At 46.2% G+C, this 11,598-nt stretch overlaps 1 long non-coding RNA gene across 1 annotated transcript; it reads left to right on the top strand.

Moving 5' to 3' along the window:
• The first annotated feature begins 1,111 nt into the window (after positions 1-1,111).
• LOC144141002 (uncharacterized) lies at positions 1,112-11,059 on the top strand. The gene is made up of 3 exons (XR_013316415.1): positions 1,112-1,311; positions 3,755-3,857; positions 10,802-11,059. It is a non-coding gene; the product is annotated as an uncharacterized LOC144141002 (long non-coding RNA).
• Positions 11,060-11,598: the final 539 nt, after the last annotated feature.

Below are 11,598 nucleotides of genomic sequence, written 5' to 3'. Positions count from 1 at the left end.
ACTTGTGAAGGGAGGTAACTTCGTGCAACCAAAGCCTGATTACTCATGCTAATTCCTCCTATATTTCAATATGGTCTAACACCAGCTACCCCACTTCGGCAGAGCCAGTGGGGAACGTTTCAACACTACTGTCACTGTGTACTGCAGAACGAACCTCCATCGCGCATTTAAAAACCCTGCATACGAAGCTGCATCGCGCAAAGTTGTTCTATGGCCACTGAATGTCCTCGCTGAATGTCAAGGAAGCGTCCTCACCGACGCGCTTTGGCGTCGTCTATCAGCGGATTCGTATGTATACAAGCGTTTACAGCAAGAACGGTAAATATATTACTACGCCCTTCAAGCACATGTCGGCAAAATGCGATTACTTCGCCGCGTTCGCAGGATTGAGCCGCACAGTAGAGAACACAGTCGTAGCATACTAGCAGGAATGAACGCATCGTACGGCTTCTTCTACGTTTCGTCACCCCGTGACTACAGTTTACCTCAACACCAATTTATAACGCACGCCCTTAAAGAGCTTACACTCTAAAAAGCGCTACAACCTTTCTGGTAACCTTGAGTGAATGTAGAAGCGTAGCCACCGCGCACATCACGTCGTAGCTAGCGCCAACTTCAATGCGAACGCGGTCGTCGACGCGGCTACGTGTACCGCTGACAGCCTCAAGGAAAGTGTATTTGGGGGCTCTAGAACAACGTATTAAATTTAGCCCATGTTTGCGAATAACAAATGATTCCTTGAGTGCTTTAGTTACATTGTCATTCAGAATGTGCCTAGCCAGTTATGTCCAACATACGGAGAGCGCACGGCGTTTGCAGTACACGGACAGGTATATAATTACCCGTCCCTCTTGACACCAGCCCTTAAAAAATATCTTACTTTTCGCTTATGACGCAAAAAGATGCCGAGGAGAAAGCAGCAGGTTTCGTTATCTACAAGAAATCGATGCTGGCTTGCGCTTTGAAACTCGTACACAACCGGCAAGTGGCTTCGGCTTGACGTGGCTTGACCAGTGTTGCTTTTGCCTTGTGCAAACTTAATTCAACTAAAAAACTCTGTCACACGACCGGCTAAATACAGCCGCTCGTGTTCTGTTATTTGCGGAGGTAACAGAGTATAAAAGTTGTGTAACAGAGGATTTTAGTAGATTTAATTTTGCGCAAGGCAAAAGCAACACTGGTCAAGCCACGTCAAGCCGAAGCCACTTGCCTGTTGTGTACGAGTTTCAAAGCGCAAGCCAGCATCGATTTCTTGTAGATAACGAAACCTGCTGCTTTCTCCTCTGCATCTTTTTGCGTCATAAACGAAAGGTAAGATATTTTTTAAGGGCTGGTGTCAAGAGGGACGGGTAATTATATACCTGTCCGTGTACTGCAAACGCCGTGCGCTCTCCGTATGTTGGACATAACTGGCTAGGCAGATTCTGAATGACAATGTAACTAAAGCACTGAAGGAATCATTTGTTATTCGCAAACATGGGCTAAACTTAAATACGTTGTTCTAGAGCCCCCAAATACACTTTCCTTGAGGCTGTCAGCGGTACGTTCACGTAGCCGCGTCGACGACCGCGTTCGCATTGAAGTCGGCGCTAGCTACGACGTGATGTGCGCGGTGGCTACGCATCTACATTCACTCAAGGTTACCAGAAAGGTTGTAGCGCTTTTTAGAGTGTAAGCTCTTTAAGGGCGTACGTTATAAATTGGTGTTGAGGTAAACTGTAGTCACGGGGTGACGAAACGTGGAAGAAGCCGTACGATGCGTTCATTCCTGCTAGTATGCTACGACTGTGTTCTCTACTGTGCGGCTCAATCCTGCGAACGCGGCGAAGTAATCGCATTTTGCCGACATGTGCTTGAAGGGCGTAGTAATATATATACCGTTCTAGCTGTAAACGCTTGTATACATACGAATCCGCTGATAGACGACGCCAAAGCGCGTCGGTGAGGACGCTTCCTTGATTTTCAGCGAGGACATTCAGTGGCCATAGAACAACTTTGCGTGATGCAGATTCGTATGCAGGGTTTTTAAATGCGCGATGGATGTTCGTTCTGCAGTACACAGTGACAGTAGTGTTGAAATGTTCCCCACTGGCTCTGCCGAAGTGGGGTAGCTGGTGTTAGACCATATTGAAATATAGGAGGAATTAGCATGACTTATCAGGCTTTGGTTGCACGAAGTTACCTCCCTTCACAAGTTGCCAGCCACATCTTGTCTATGTATCATGTACAGTGAAATATCGTTGATACGTTTTTCAGGGGAACCGGGAAATAAAAAGCATTGTGTGAAAATCGTATTATCCAAAGAGTTTGTTAAAAAAAAAAGGAGAAAAATCTGCATTCTCCGTCAGCAACTCAATTTTATTGAGCAACAGTGGAGTAGCTGGTAAATTTGTGCTGCACTTTCTTTTCGAAGTCTGGGAGAAAATTCTCCGGAAATGTAAAAAAAAAACAAAAAAAAGCTGCTGGTATTTTTCACTTGCGTGGATGCTGTTCTGTATGACACTTCACGTTGTGCCTTGAATTGGTGAAGCCAGCCACCAGACGCTTTGGAGTCCTCAATGCCCAAGGAGAGCGCAGTGTTGTCAACTTTTTCGCGTAGTACTGTCCTATCGGCGTTCATCCTGCCGCTCTAACTTCCTCCCACCATGTGAGCAGGATGTCTTCCATTTGGTCATGCTTCGCACCTTGTGCTTGTTTCGCATCAGGGCCGGAAACTTGCACATTCTTTTGAAGTTCCTCTTGCTGACCGGCAATAGTGTTGAGCGTTGACACTGGCAAACCGAGCTTGTGTTCCAAATCCACGCATTTCCTCTTCGGATTTTCTTCCAATTTCTGTACAATTTCCACTTTTTCTTTTTATACTGAGTGCCTTCCGTTTCCTCGACATTGCCACAAGCCTGGCAGCACACCCCGCACAGCAACAAGGCAGCCTAAGGAGAACAAGACTAGTCAAATAGAACCAGAACAAAAAAAGCCTCATAATCAACACCACCGAACACAGGAACAGCGCAGAAAGAGAACAAAGAACGGAGCGGGAAGCACAGAGCATGGCGAGAAGTTGGGGAGGGAAGTCGTCGACTGCCAAGAGCATTGGAACCTTCTTCTTCGATTATGATAAAAGTGAGAAACTCTATGATTATGATATGTTTCACTAGATGGCACAGTGCCTCGCCTCACATATCATCCTCATTGAACAGAGCGCCCACGCCCGGCAGCAGTGTTCTTGTCGCAGAACCGGCGCTGCCATGCAGGTCATGGGTTGTTGACATGGGGTTTGAGCTAGTATACCGGAGCATAAATGTAAGGTTTCTAAAAATGGTCAAGGTTCAATTTCGTGATCGTATTATCCAATTTCTGGCAAAAATGTTATCCTATAAATTGCACGAAAATGCATTATTTCAAAGGGATTTTGGCTTGGAATGAAAAGAAAAACGTATTATGCAGAATTGTATCAATGAGATCCCACTGTATAAGGCCTTCCTTCATAATAGTTAAGTTTGCATAATCCATCTAGAAGCACTACGTCCCATCTTTTTCTCTGACCAATACGACTGGCGACACCCACAGACTGGAAGATGGTTCGACTGTATCCTTACTGAGCATTTTTTTTACCTTTTGGATGACGAGTCGTTCAGCAAGTGATACGCAATAGGGCCACCTGTACACTGGTGAAGCATCGTTGGTGTTGATATGATGGGTGACTGCAGAAGTTTGGGTTGGTGGATGGTTGACTAAGTCGAAGATGTCCTTGCAGGAATCCAGAAGACGAAGGAGATCGGCGGTATGATCCGGTGGGAGGTCTGAAGCAGCCACTGCCTTGATTGATGGTGCTTGATGGGACGCCTGCACTGCAGGAGGTAAATCTGCAGGGGTGCTAGCATTCATGGCAGAAAGGGCACAGCATTGCAAGCGAAATCCCCTTGGGAAGGACTTGACGTGTGAAACTGAAGTTGAAAAACTGAAAGGGAAGGCAGGTTTGGTTCTCTACCACAGTAATGATGATGTGTGGCAGAGTGACGTTTCACAGAAGCAGCGCGTCTGTAATAGGGAAGACCATATAATAACTTGCAAAAGAAAAGCGAACACTGACCAAGAATAAAAATATATTGACGTTTCGGAACCACATACGGGTTCCTTGTTCACTACGTAAGACAAGCCATCGTCGTCAATTATATAGGCAGCACATGACGTAGAGAGCATGCGTAGACGGGAGGCAAAGTCCCATCCGTCCGGTTCATTGTGGCTGGCGTTGATTGGATAAAAAGTGACTCTAGCAGACGCCAAGATGATGTGTTCTTTTCCTTAGCTAAAATTGCGGTGTTCTGCTAGTCAATCTTGTGGGAATGTTTGTGCGCGTGCTCCGCAATGGCAATGGCATTCGTCATGTGGTTATGATTTCTTACATCACGTTGGTGCTCTTTCAGTCGTCGCGGAGCTCGCTGGTCGGTACATGGGCAATGCGCATGTCGTATTTTGAAAAGACGCGCGACAATGCTTCGCTTATTCCTGGGATGTAGGGGATGGCTGCACGTGCTCGTAATGTCCTGTTGTTGGCCATTCTTGGCTGTAGTACCTTATTCTTGGTTCGGCAAATAAGTCGCTTAGGATAGCCATTGGCGATTACTTCGCGGCGAATCGTTCCTAATTCACGTTTCAGTGCACTGTCATCTGAGCAGATGCGTACGGCGCGCTTTATCAAGGACGACACAACGGATGTCTTGTGGCCGAGAGGGTGGCAAGATTCAAAACTGGAGTAACGACCCGTGTGTGTGCGCTTCCTGTACACTGAGAAGGAGAGAGCGCCCGCATCGCGGCGAACAAGAACATCCAAGAAAGGGAAGCATGTTGCCTTGCTCGAACTCCACGGTGAACTGTATATGCACATTCTGGGCGTTGAGGCTGTCCAGAAGACATGGGACATCTTGCTTTTTTAAAATACAAAAACTGTCGTCGACATAGCGGCAAAAAAACCTCGGTGCCGGTGTGAAGGTTGCCACTACCTTCCCCTCTAAAGCCTCCATAACTAGATTGGCCGTAGTAACTGATATTGATGCACCCATTGCCGTGCCATGGGTCTGCTGATAGAGGCTTCCCCCGTAAGAAAAATAGGTGTTGCTCAGACAAAACATAAGCAACTCACAGAGCTCGGGGACGTGAAAGGGAGTGCGATCGGGAAGACTAATGTCCGCGTTTAGTGATTCTTCGCACGTGGCTACTGCCAGATCCACTGGGACACTAGTGAAAAGAGACTTGACGTCGAACGAAACCATGACGTCGTCTTCAGTTAGAGTTACGTCCTTCAGCTTCGAAACAAAAGAGGACGAGTTTCCGACGTGCGTGGGCGTCTTACCGGCTAGAGGGCTCAACACTTGGTGAAGGTAGCCTGATAGTCGGTAGAGCGGTGACCTCAATAAGTCGACGATAGGCCGAAGAGGAACGCCAGGCTTGTGGATTTTAGGCAGACCGTAGATTGCCGGGGCTGAACCGTTCATGCACAGTAACCTGTAGTAGAGGCCCTTCTGGTGCGGAGGGACTAGCTTGAAAAGCCTGGTTAGCAGTTCTTGAAGCTTGGACTGTAACCTGCTAGTTGGGTCACGGGCTAGAGGAGAGTATGTCTGCTGGTCTTCGAGAAGGGCCAACATCTTCTTGTGGTAGTCATTGCTATCTAGCAAGACCGTGGCATTGCCTTTGTCAGCAGGAAGGATTGCGATACTGCTGTTATTCCGCAGGCTCCTGATGGCTTGCCTCTCCGCTACCGATAAATGCAGTCTTGCACAATGTCTTAGCAAACCAGAGAGCACACCAATAGCACGGGTGCGCGCTTCTTGCCGTACTTCAGAGGGAAGCTGGCTGACCGCGCGTTCGACCGCACAAATCACCTTTCCTGGCTCCGGGGGTGCTTCCGTGTTAAAATTCACACCATGGGACAAAACCTTAGCCTCCTCTTCGTCCGGTGTGTACGGAGATAGGTTGATGACCTCTTGGGTGCATTGTGGCACGTCCGGCTGGAGTGCTTGCAGTTTCCTCTCTTGCGACGTTCTATGACGGCCTTCTCCCATACTAGCGGTGAAGTTTGCGTGCAGCTGCACATCTGGGAAGTCCTCAGGAATAAGATACTCAAGTTGCCGGCGTGCAAAGAAGGTTTGCTTCTCCAAAGCTCGTAGCTTCTGGCGGCACTCAAGGATACGTGCTTGTAGTAGCTTCCGCTCAGCTTGTCGAACAATCTGGTGAGAAATAACTGTGAGAAACAGGTGGGCTTGATCACAGGGGCATGTATGTTACAGCATTTGACAGCAAATGGACATAATCTGTGGAACGACAACGGTGCTTTTGAGCATTTTTGGCACAAGGAAATTCAAAAGAGAGAAGTCCCGCAGAACAGTCAATGAGAGCGGTTCGAGAAAAAATCGACGCCGAGGATAATGTCATTGGGGCATTTTTCAAGGACGGTGAAGAGAACGACACTATCGTGGTCGGCAATCCATATTCAGGCGGTACGCATTCCGGCAATTGAAGGTGTGCTCTCATTGGCAACTCGAACAAATGTTTGCATGGGTGGCGTCAGAACTTTGCGGAGATGCCAGCGGAGGGTTAAGCTGATTACAGAGATGTGAGCATTTGTGTCAGTGAGAGCCTGGGCTGCAACACCATCAACAGTAACGTCTAGTAAATTGGGCTTAGACTCCTTGGTTAATAGAAGATCTGTCGTCCAGGTCACAGGTGCAGTATTACCTCCTTGAGCTGCATTGATTAGTCTTGTGGTGAGGTGAAGGCTTAGCGTAGCAATGTCGAAAGCTGTAGCGGGCCACATGCCCACCATGACAGCAGTGGAAGCATATTGGCTTGTTTTGAGGAGTACTCCACTCTTCGGAATTTTGTGTCTGAAAATGGCGTGGGGCATATTGGTGGGGACCAGTTAAGACACGAGGAACAGTGAAAGCGTTTTTCGGGTGAGCTACAGAGCAAATGCGTGGAATGGTGTGGCTTGCGAGGTCTTGCTGTATATCGCATGGATTAGGGAGATGGAAGGTGATGTTCATTCACCGGTCAGGGCTAGTAGGGCAGCCGTAGCCGTAGCCTCCAGCTCACGGCGTACTATTTTAATTAAGTCATCGAACAAAGAAGGGCTTATTCCAGTGGAGTGGTATACTCGTAATAGGATGTGGGAGCCGTGTTAGGCAGTCGAGTGAACTGTGGGGCAATACAGTGAGCTTTCGCTTGTTTCTTTCTTTCTTTATTTGGTACCCACAGCGCCTTTTGGCATTACAGTGGGGGGGAATGACAAAAGGAAATGCATCAACTAGTTACGTTGATAACCAAAGAAACATTTTCCAGGGGCTGCGAGGCCCTTTTCAAGATGTTTAAACGGTCTGCACTCTGTAATGATGCCGTCTGTGGTGGTGCAGTCCTTTTATAAGCAAGCAGGTTGAAAGCGCCATCAGCAATCCCTTTCTGCACATGGACTACTTTGCCATTTTCTGACGTGTCGGCATCTATCTTGTGACACAGAGCAACACCATCCTGAATATAGGCGACGGATGACTCCATCGAGGTTTTGGCATGGGAAGAAAGTTCCTTCGCGGCTAGTTGGTGGCCAACAAGCTTTCCGAACAGCTCACGTAATGTCAATTTGCAGGTTTCCCAGCTTGTCAGGTCTGCCTTCGTGTGTCTCAAACCAACAATAGTCTGGCTAGGCCCTTGAGATAAAATATTACATTGGCCAGCCCCAAGGTTGCGTCCCATCTGTTATGAGCGCTCGCACTCTCGTAGGTGCTTATCCAGTCATCAACGTCAGTGCCGCAGAAGGTGCTGCGGTCGCAGGGATGGGAGACGACCATAAGTGGCATAGTGGGCAAGAGGGCTCCATCGAGTGCCAAAATTTTGTGCCGACCTGGCGTCCACTGCGCAGCTCCGTGTTTGAGGTAGCAGATGTTGCAGTGCAAGAAGACCAGGATAGGGCACGCTGCGCAAGCCTCTTCATCTTCACAGCGCGCAAATGAGGTTACTGTGCGCGCAGTAATCCAGGCTGGTGCTCTGCTTTCAGCATTGACGCTGAAAACCTTTTCTACTCCCTTCCGCATGAACAAGTTTTGGTCTCTATGAAAGAATGTATCACCGTCTACAACGGCGAGGTTAAGTTTATGCAAAGTTGCGGGATTTCCGTGGAATCCTTTTTGGAGCTTCTGCGTTTCTACTTAGCATCAACTTTTGTAGGATGGTGTGACAGTGTCTATGTGTAGAGATCTGGAATCTGTAGACGTTCTAAAGTTCCTCACCTTGTTAGTGACATTTCTTGGCTCATGTTGACCGTGTATTGGAACGTGACTTGGAGGGTTTGGCAATTAAAACTTTCGGGTATGTTGACGATTACCTAGTACTTTGTGGAAACTATGACCCTACAAGAAAAATGGTGGACATTTTAAAAGCATTCAAACGTCAAGCATTTAGGCTGACCTTTATGTCCAAGGCGCTAAACCAAAGAACAATCCAGTTTTTGGACCTGTTGTTAAAATTCGAGCAGAATCATGTATGTTGGCTCTATAGCCCGCGATCGAAGAAGCCTTTACTGAACTCTTCATCAGCACGTTCTAGGATTGCAAAATATGGGATTGTTGTCAACTGCCTCAGGTCAGCCATCTTGTTTTGTTTTCAGTCTTGTTTTCACCTAATTGAGTCTAGCTTTGGTGAACAGTTAGTTGGACCCAAAAATGCTGGCTATGGTGACGGAGTCATTGGGTCGGCCTGTCTTCAGTTGTTGGATTTGGTGAAGAAAACTTGTCTCCTGCTTGTGATGTTGTGAAGGAAAAGATAGTTGTAATCTCGTACCTGCACGATGTATCTCACCGCTTGAAAGAAATGGGGAGCAGATATAACATCAATGTGGTGTTTTCAGCCAAAATTAAGTTAAAGTGCATCTGTCCCGCCATCGAAAAGAATATTAGTAATAAGGGCCGAGCAAACAGCTGTGGTGTGAAACATGAGAAACAGTTTGTTCCTTGTAGATTAAATGTGGTTTATTGCATTCCTTTTAATTGTGGTCGCTTTGATGTTGGCCAGTTCACTGAGTGCCTTCTGGCCCTCTTCCCACCCATTGCAAAGATTGTGGTTGTACGCTTTTTCTTCATGATACAACGGTACTGTTCTCGCACGATGAACAAAAGGTGAGGGAAGTATAGTGGAAGCACATAAAATTCGAAAAATGTCTGCTTCGTGTGTTAGCGCTCGTCTTTAGCACTTTTAGATGCAGAATTGGCGTATCTTGAAGAGAGCAGTACTTGAGAGCTGTACAGTTGCTTATAGTGGGTTCATGTGTCATGTTTTTTATCTTTGTTTTATACCTTCGATGGCTTTATATTTGTCTCTTCAATAAAAATTCAGTTTTCGTTCAGTGGTTGTCCAGTGTTATCCTCCTTTTTGTCCCGTTATTTGTGCGCTGCGAAGATGAATCTGCACCAACTAGCCCGGTTTTCTACGCTACTTCAGTCGGCAACCACTATCAATGATGTTACGTGGCGCAGAGAAATTACAGGTTGTTTACAAACAAGTCCACAGCATTGGCTCAATGGTAAAGCGGTGCCAGAGTAGCGAACTGATCAACTTTGGTAACGTCATTTTTCGCTCGTGAGTCATCTAATTTGCATTCGTTCTCATCGTCCAATGAGGATTACTGCACGGCAACACCTACATGGCACGTTCAAAGCATCAAACAGATGGGTATTTCAGATACATGGCTCCTAACTTACGGTAATATTAAGTCGAAGCAGCAAGTACAAGGCGTGCAAGGCAGCAGCCTGACTTCTTCTGCCCATCGTTGTTGGTCTAAAGGAGCAACTAAGTATACTCGTGCATGAAGGATATGCTATCCAGGCATTGACGATTTACAAAGTGACACTGTTTATTCAAAGAGGTCGTTCTTTAGCGAGTGTCGTTATAAGGTCTTTCCCACTTCTCTTGTTTTTAATAAAGTGCTGTTTTGCCGCTTTGCGCTAAAATCAGTTTTCAACTCTTGAGGATTTGTGCCTAGTCAAGTAATGGCTCCAACTTGTGCCTGAGCAGCAGCCGCAGTTCCTAAAGCATTGTGCAGCTGAGCCCAAGGACTTTTTTCTTTTCCTTTTTTTTAGTGAAGGCAAAAAAAAATCGAAAACGCCCGTGTGTGGAGATTTCAGTGCGAGTTAAGATAGCCAAATGTCAGGATTAACGTGAATCGAACCTAGCACTGTGTCGCGCTTCATAGCCCAAGAGTGGCCTCGGCACCTACAACCCCCGAAATAGAATCTTTTTCAACTTTGTTTTTGCAGCAGTGGTGCGATGAGCGGGGCTCAGCCTAGTGCCCCCTCATATAATTTCGGACTGATAAACTGACCCAGTTGTCCTGTATGGCCATTGCGTGACAGCTGTTCTGTCAGATACACTGTAAGCACCTGCTTAGCTATTGGGAAAGGTTGTTAACGAGATCAGAGATCAAAGCAGTCTAGCTCAGAACTTTAATCCTACTAGTGTAAGCCATTATTTGGCCTTGTACAAATTCTCAAAAAAGTCAAAAATACCGTTTGGTGTGAAGGGACTAAAGCAGGTTTTAGACACAAGACTGCATTAGCAAAGGATCTCTGGTGTCACGTGGAAAAAAAATTCAGAATAAGCAGTTAGAATAGTTCAAAAGCAGGCTAAACTAACTTTTGTGTACATATTAATGTAGCCATATATGGGAGAAAATACACCATCAATTGTGAATTTAGATTCACTTGACGTTTGTGGTGTGGTTGTAAAAGGAAGCGTTCATTTGTTTCTTTTGGTGTTGCAGGTGCTGACTGAGAAATTGTGGAAAGTTTTGAGCCAAGATGTTCCTGGCCTAAACCGTGATGGGCACGTAAAATGTTGTATGTATATTTGAGGTTATAAAGCATTTAATAAATTTTCGAGCTTTGGGACTTCGTTTCTGCTGTTTCATATGCCCATACATTGCAACATGTAATCTATATTCAAATCTGTAGTTTTATTAAAAAATTGTTTTCAGCAGACAGATTCACTATTCACTACGGCACTTTTTCATGATCAGTTCATTAGCATGTGTTGTGGTTTTTTTTTTTAGCAATTGATGCAGAACTAGCACACGTACTAGGTAAATATTTATAAGGCTTAATGTTATGTTTCAGTTTTTCAGTCAATTTGAGAACCTGTATTTGCTGTAAACTTAAGTGCTTTTGTGATCACATGCCTTGAAGCATGCTCCAGCGTAAGAATACTGGATACCAAAGCCCCTTGTAGCTTGTTTTGGTCAGTGTGTGTGGACAAACGTAAGTCATCAGTGGAGGCTTCATAGTCCAACTCGCAAATAAATGTGGGTAGCACCATTGGGGCTTGCAAGCAAAAAAGAAAAAGACCCGTGAACACACGATCGCGAAGAGGAGCCGGTGCAAAGGTAGTCCTGCGTGTCAGAGGTGAAGATCAGAGCAGGAGTATTTGACAGTTCTAATTCTGCCTGGGCAAAACTTTAGTGCCAACTGCCGTTTCGTCTGGGCGGAGCGCTAGATACGATAAAGAAAAAAACAAAACAAGCAACCCGGTTGTTTGTGCGATCGCATAAGAAGCAGCAGGGCA

The sequence above is a fragment of the Haemaphysalis longicornis genome, unplaced genomic scaffold, assembly GCF_048455015.1.
Source record: "Haemaphysalis longicornis isolate Haplotype H1 unplaced genomic scaffold, Haemaphysalis longicornis Haplotype H1 scaffold_589, whole genome shotgun sequence".
Taxonomy (NCBI): domain Eukaryota; kingdom Metazoa; phylum Arthropoda; class Arachnida; order Ixodida; family Ixodidae; genus Haemaphysalis; species Haemaphysalis longicornis.
This window is presented reverse-complemented; position numbering and strand designations above follow the sequence as displayed.